The following is a 6,231-nucleotide window of genomic DNA, read 5'->3' on the forward strand; positions in this document are numbered from 1 at the left end:
AAAAGCTGCTGGAAGTTAACACAAGTCTAAGAACTGCTAATGCTTTTAGTCAGTTGGACAGTCAGTCGATAAGCCTTGATTAAGCACCTACGATGTGCCCAGCACCTCAAAAGGAAAGTGACAGTCACCAGGCCTGGGCCTGAAGTCTCACCTGCCCGGTGGGGACCCCCCCCCCCAGAGCTCGGCTCCATGGGCCCAACCTTGGAAAGAGAGCCCAGGCCCCTGCTCCAACATCAGGCATCAACTGAGCAAGGGACAAGCAAAATGGCCTGAGTGTTGGCCAAAGCCCGGGCACTGAAACACAAGGGAGCCACAGGCAGATAGCTCTCACCTCGTGTGCTCACATTTTTCCTTATGAGCAAAAACCAGATTTTATTTAGAAGTACATTTTGCATATATGAATCATACAACAACTATTCAGTGGAAAAACAAAAATGGTGTTCCACCCCCTAAGTCTGTTTTCAAAGTGCATCATTGAAAGTGCTTCCCCAGAGGGCAAACAGGTGGTGGCCCCGCTCAAAGTGGTCTGGAGTCCTGAGTGCCACTTGTGGCTCTGCTACTTGGATGATGAGGCACTCTCCTCAGCTTCCCTATCTGTAAAATGAAGGTATTAGATGAAGTGATCCCAAAGCCCCCTGACTCTCTGAGTCCTATGGTCTGTGTCACCCTAACTCCTTTGTAGGGTAGCTGGACCGAGGCAGGGCTGCCCAATGGGCAGGACTGGGTTTGCGTATGGGATGAGTTGGACCGAGGTGGGGCCGGGTTTGAGTGTGGGGATGGGATGAGATGGGGGACAGGACAGGGGAGAAGGGACAGAGGACAGAGCAGACCCCATTAACAGGGCTGGAAGTGGGCGATGTAGGGGGCTGCCCACTATGGAGCCCTCAGAAGGGAAAAGGTGAGCGCGCCCGGGGGAAAGGGCAAGCTGTGAGGGGGTGGCACAGTGACCATCCTGCCTCATCCTACAGTGCCACCTTACAGGTAAGGCACATTTTCACAGATGGGATCTCCGTGTACAAGCATATGTACAGACACGCACACTCATGCACGCACACATGCACACACGCGCGCGCGCGCACACACACGCACATGCACACGCACGCACATGCACACACACACGCACACCCTCTGTTGGGGCTCTCAGATCCCTCTCTAGACCCAGCACGGTCCTCAGAGGCTATTGGGTCCAACCCCGTCTTTCTACACAGAGGGAAACTGAGTCCCAGGAGAAGTGACAGGTCTTAGCTCCCTCAGAGCCCGACTAGACCAAACTTCTCATTTTGCAATTTAGGAAGCTGAGGCCAGGGAGGGGAAGCGGTTTGCCCAAAGACATACGGGTAGTGTCAGAGGCGGGATTTGAACCCTTTGCCTCCCTCCCCAATTCAAATCTCAGCTCGAGTCAGGAGAAACTGTAACCTGAGCTGTTTCAGGGCTGAACGGGGCACCAAGAGAGGAACGGGGTGGGGTGGGGAGGTTCCCTGGCCTTGGAAGTCTTCCAGCAGAGGCTGGCTGGCCGACTCCTCCTGGGGCGCAGGACGCCGCACCGGGCCTGGCACGTAGTAGGCACTTCATCTTTCTCTTCCCACCTCTCATATTCCGTGATTCTAAGATGCCCCTACGCGCCGCCCAGGACCAGCTCCGAGTATACACAGACCGTATTCTCCCTGAGGAGCTGAGCCCTCACTATCTCCCCTGCCTCCCCAGCCCTTGTGTACCCTGCCGCTCTGCGGGCGTCCCCTCCACTTCAGTGTCCTTAGGCATAAATGTCGCCTCCGTTGCCATAGTCACTTCCCAGAGACTAAGTCTCCATGGCAACCCAGCCAGGAAGCAGAGTTAGGGTTATACAAGGTAATTCCTGGGCTGATGGAGCCAAGAACCCAGTATACTCCCCACCACCCACCGCCCCCACCCCCACCCCGAGGCTGCGGAAGCCGCTGAGCGCCGAGCTGAGATGGCGGAGCGGGGGAGGGGGGAGGCGAGTCTCATCCTGATTTCATCAGGGTCATGATGCGCAGTGGTAGGGAAGGCAGGAGACTTCCCCAGGCCCATAACCATCATAGCTCTAGAGCTGGAAAGGACCCCAGGTGCCTACCCCTGGTTTTATAAGGGGGGAAACTGAGGCCCAGAGCATTTAAATGCCTTGTCCAAAGTCACACAATTTGGACCCAGATCCTCTGATTCAAGAGTCAGTGTGCTTTCCATCATGCTTAAAGCTTTTCCCAAGACCTTCTAGAGTTGGGTCTCCATCGGGCCAGCCTTTGAACCCCTTGGAAAGGCGTCAAAATGGAATTTTTGCAAAGGAATTCTATCCTCTCCGACTCTGAGCTCCTCAAAGGAACGGACTGGATTTCGCCCTTCTCTGTATCCCCAGCACTCAGCACAGCATCTGGTACACAGTAGGTGCTTAATAATTTCTTGATGACTGACTATAGTTCTAAAATCTTAGGCTCCTATATACCTGATGTCAAGTTAAAGGTGAGAAAGACTGAGGTCTGTTTCTTTAGATCCTTAGATCTCCTGAAATTTTGGCCAAGACTTACTCCATGAACACCCTTGTCTGGCACTGTCCACGGGAGGCCTGAGTCACGTAGCGCCCCACCCCCACCCCCCAGGACACTGCTTTTCTGACTCCTGAACACAAATAAAGAATGCTTCCAGGCAAAAACATCCCCACCTGGCGAGCCCTCTGGATAATTGTCATTGGCATTTGTCCACCTTCTAGAAAATAACTGCCCCCAATTTGCGGTTGCAAACTAAAACATATTTTCTAATTTCCAATCTCCATTTGTTGCACAGCTGATTTGGAACAATATCCTGCAAAAGTGAATCCCCATCAGGATTTCTCTCTTATAAAACCACGGATTGCTAGCTAGACATTGCTGTTAATGGCTCGTAAATTCGCCAAGAAAGGAGCGAGGCAAGTCAATAAGCATTACTTTGTGCCAGGCCCTGGGAGTACAAACACAAGCAAAAAAGAGAGAGTGCCCGCCCTCAAGGGGCTTACCTTCTAATAGGAGAGGAACGGCGACGGGAGTGGGTTTGAAGGGTGAGAAATGAAAGTCCCCAAATTTACGTCTAGTCTTGATCTCTTAAATAGCCCAACTTGGGGGAAAACCTCTCTCTTACAGGCAAAACCCGGCTCTCACCATTCTTGGGGTGTCACTGCATCCCTAATGTCACAGCTGAGTCCAACTCCATTCGACCTAATGAACTCATTAGCCAACTAAGGCATGCAGCCGCTGCCGCGGCTGGGGAGGCTGGCGCGGCTGGGGCGGCTGGGGCGGCTAGGGCGGCTGGGGCAATGGACCGGGAGTCGGGAAGATGCGCATTCAAACCTGGCCTCCGATGCTTATCAGCTGTGTGACCCTAGGCAAGTCTCCTAAATCCAATCTGCCTCAGTGTCCTCATCTGTAAAATGGAGATAACAAAGCAACTACCTCCCCGATTTGGAGGACGATGAGATGAGATAATCTTTGTAAATCATTTTGCAAACCTACCTCTTTTTCTTTTTTTGATGGAAAAGCTTCTAGTGCCGTGTGAGAGGATCAGCCAGGTGACTCTAAAAAAAGGTAATACCTGTCAGACATCTAGAATCCTGGCACTGAGGGAGATTTTACACCTAAATGCCTTTGATGCAAACTCACCTTGTGAATGTTCCCTGGGGCTCCATTCTGCACCTTCTTCATTTCTCCCTCTATGCCCTCACACTTGGTGACCTCATGAATTCTCTTGTCATTTCTAGAGAGATGGCAGCTTCCAAATGTCAGCATCAAATTCTAGAGTCTCTCCTGAGCAGCAGTTATAGTTGCTTTTTCGACATTTTCAAACGAGTGACCTCTAGACTTTTTTTAAAAAGAACCCACGAACTTTCTCTTGTCTCTGAACCCCATCCCTCATCCAAACTTCACTCTTGCCATCCTTCCACAGGCACAGCTTCCCAACCTCAACAGCCTACCTCAGGTTTCCATGGGAGGTGGTTATGAGAGAAAGATCAGAAGGAAAGAGAAGGCTTCAATATGAATGAAAAGGAGAAAAATGTTGTATAGATGACCTGGACAGATTTGATCTGGTGAAGTAGGTCAGAGGTTAAATGTGGTGAGCTGAAATTTGGGAGAAATTGAGAAAAATTTGAAGGAGAACAATCTCTAGGTGCAGATACTGGCTCAGTTTCAACTTCTGAGTTAAAATAAATAAATAATATAATGAGCAGGACGCAAAAAGATGAAAGAAGTTTAAGGAGAATAAGTTGAAGGGGAATATTCAACAAGAATGGGAGAGGAGTTTGCAGGATCTGGCAGGATAAATTTTAAAAAATCAAATGGAACAAATAAAAGAAAAAGGTAAAGCACAGTAGGAGAATTGAAACGACGGTCTGCCCTGAGGGTGCAACATTTAATTCCGCTCCAACTCTTTACTGTTATAAATGTTGCAAACCAGGGTGATTTGGAGGAGGATTTGAGTTATGATTCCATACGTCCTGAGTTAGGCTGATCTTCCTCTAGGAGGAGAAGGTGGAGGGATTTGAGCATCTTCAGACTACAGGTTGTTAGGGAGAATAAACGGTGCCTGAAGGAAGCAGACATAAGGCTTCAATGGGAAGAGGGGGATCTGGGATGGGGGGAGGAATGAAGACGACCCCTCTTGGGCTGATGAAGAGTGGAAGCACGAAGAAAAGGAAGGAGTAGGACAAATAGACAATTTCAGCCTAAGGATAGATTTGAGACTATTCCTGAAGAGCATGGAACTGTTGGTTCTATGAAGGAGGAAGCTGTTCAACACCTCAAGAATGGTTGAGGAGAGTCACAGAAGCTGTCAGGAGAGATCATTGTAAATGGCTGAGGAAGAAGAGAAGGGGAGTGATAGCTGGTGACTCCCTGCTCAGGGGCTCTGAGGCAACTATTTATCAACCTGATAACAAATGATGGAGACAGCTGCTGCCATCCCAGGAAACCCAGGACATGTATCCAAGATGGAACAGAAATTCTACAAGGATTTAACAAAACAAGTGGGAAGTGCACACTTCTAGTGATTCATGTGAGTACAAATGACACCTATAACCTATTGCTAACAGTGACAAAGTCGTAGGCAGAAAACTAAAGACCACAAGGGCATAGATTCCATTTTCCTCACTTCTTATTGTTGCTCATTCATTTTTCAGTCATGTCTCACTCTTTGTGAGTCCATTTGGGGCTTTCTTGACAAAGATGCTGGAGTGGTTTGCCATTCCCTTCATTTTATAGATGAGGAACTGAAACAAGCAGGGTTAAATGACTTGCCCAGGGTCATTCATCTAGTAAATGTCTGAGGCTGGGTTTGAACTCAGGAAGATGAATCTTCCTGACTCTAGGCCCAGCACTCTATCCACTGCACCATCTAACTGCCTGCACTTTTCTCACTGCTGCCCATTAAAGACAAAGGCTGCCAAAAAGAAAAATTAATTTAGGAAATGAACAGCTGGCTAAGAAGGTAGGGTCTGAGAATGGAATTTGGATTCCTATTCCATGGCTTAAAATATAATAATGACAGATTCCTGACCAGGGATTAAGTACACATAACAAAAGCTGGTCAAAACGTTTTTGCCACATTTCTTGCAAATCCAGTAAAATCAGCCTTAAACCAAAATGAATGGGGGAAAGAGGACTGTTTGCATGTGTATATTCCCTGACTTATATACCATGGACAGTGGCTATGATGAAGGAAGAAGAATAAAGAGTGAGACACCTACACATTCACAGGAGACAAAACCCAAGGAATTATCTAATAGTAAAAGGCAAAACCTTAAATGTCTACAAACAAATTCCTAAAGTCTGGGCAATACACAAAAGGCACCAGAGGTTCTAACACGAGGAGAAAATATGACCTTATAGGAATCAGTGAGACTCAGGTGGATGAAACCCAAGCCTGGGCTATGAGAATATTTTATTCAAAGGAAATAGTGCATGTAAAAAGACTTTAGGGGAACATTCGAAAAATAAAAAGGTGAAGAAAGGTGAAATTATTCATTCGAAGAAATTGAGGGACTAGGGTCAGGAGGAACATGAGGGAGCTCATGTGGTTGTAGGTCAATGGTGGGAGAAACAGAAGAGCCTTTGTCATTAGAATATACTACAGACTACCTGAACAGAAAGAAGAAATAGATGATGTATTTGGGGAAATAGATCCCATGTCACAGAAGCATGATATAGTAGTACTAGAGAGAAAACTTCAGTTATCCAGCCATCTGATAGGTGC

Source organism: Trichosurus vulpecula, chromosome 6 (genome assembly GCF_011100635.1).
Source record: "Trichosurus vulpecula isolate mTriVul1 chromosome 6, mTriVul1.pri, whole genome shotgun sequence".
NCBI classification, from domain to species: domain Eukaryota; kingdom Metazoa; phylum Chordata; class Mammalia; order Diprotodontia; family Phalangeridae; genus Trichosurus; species Trichosurus vulpecula.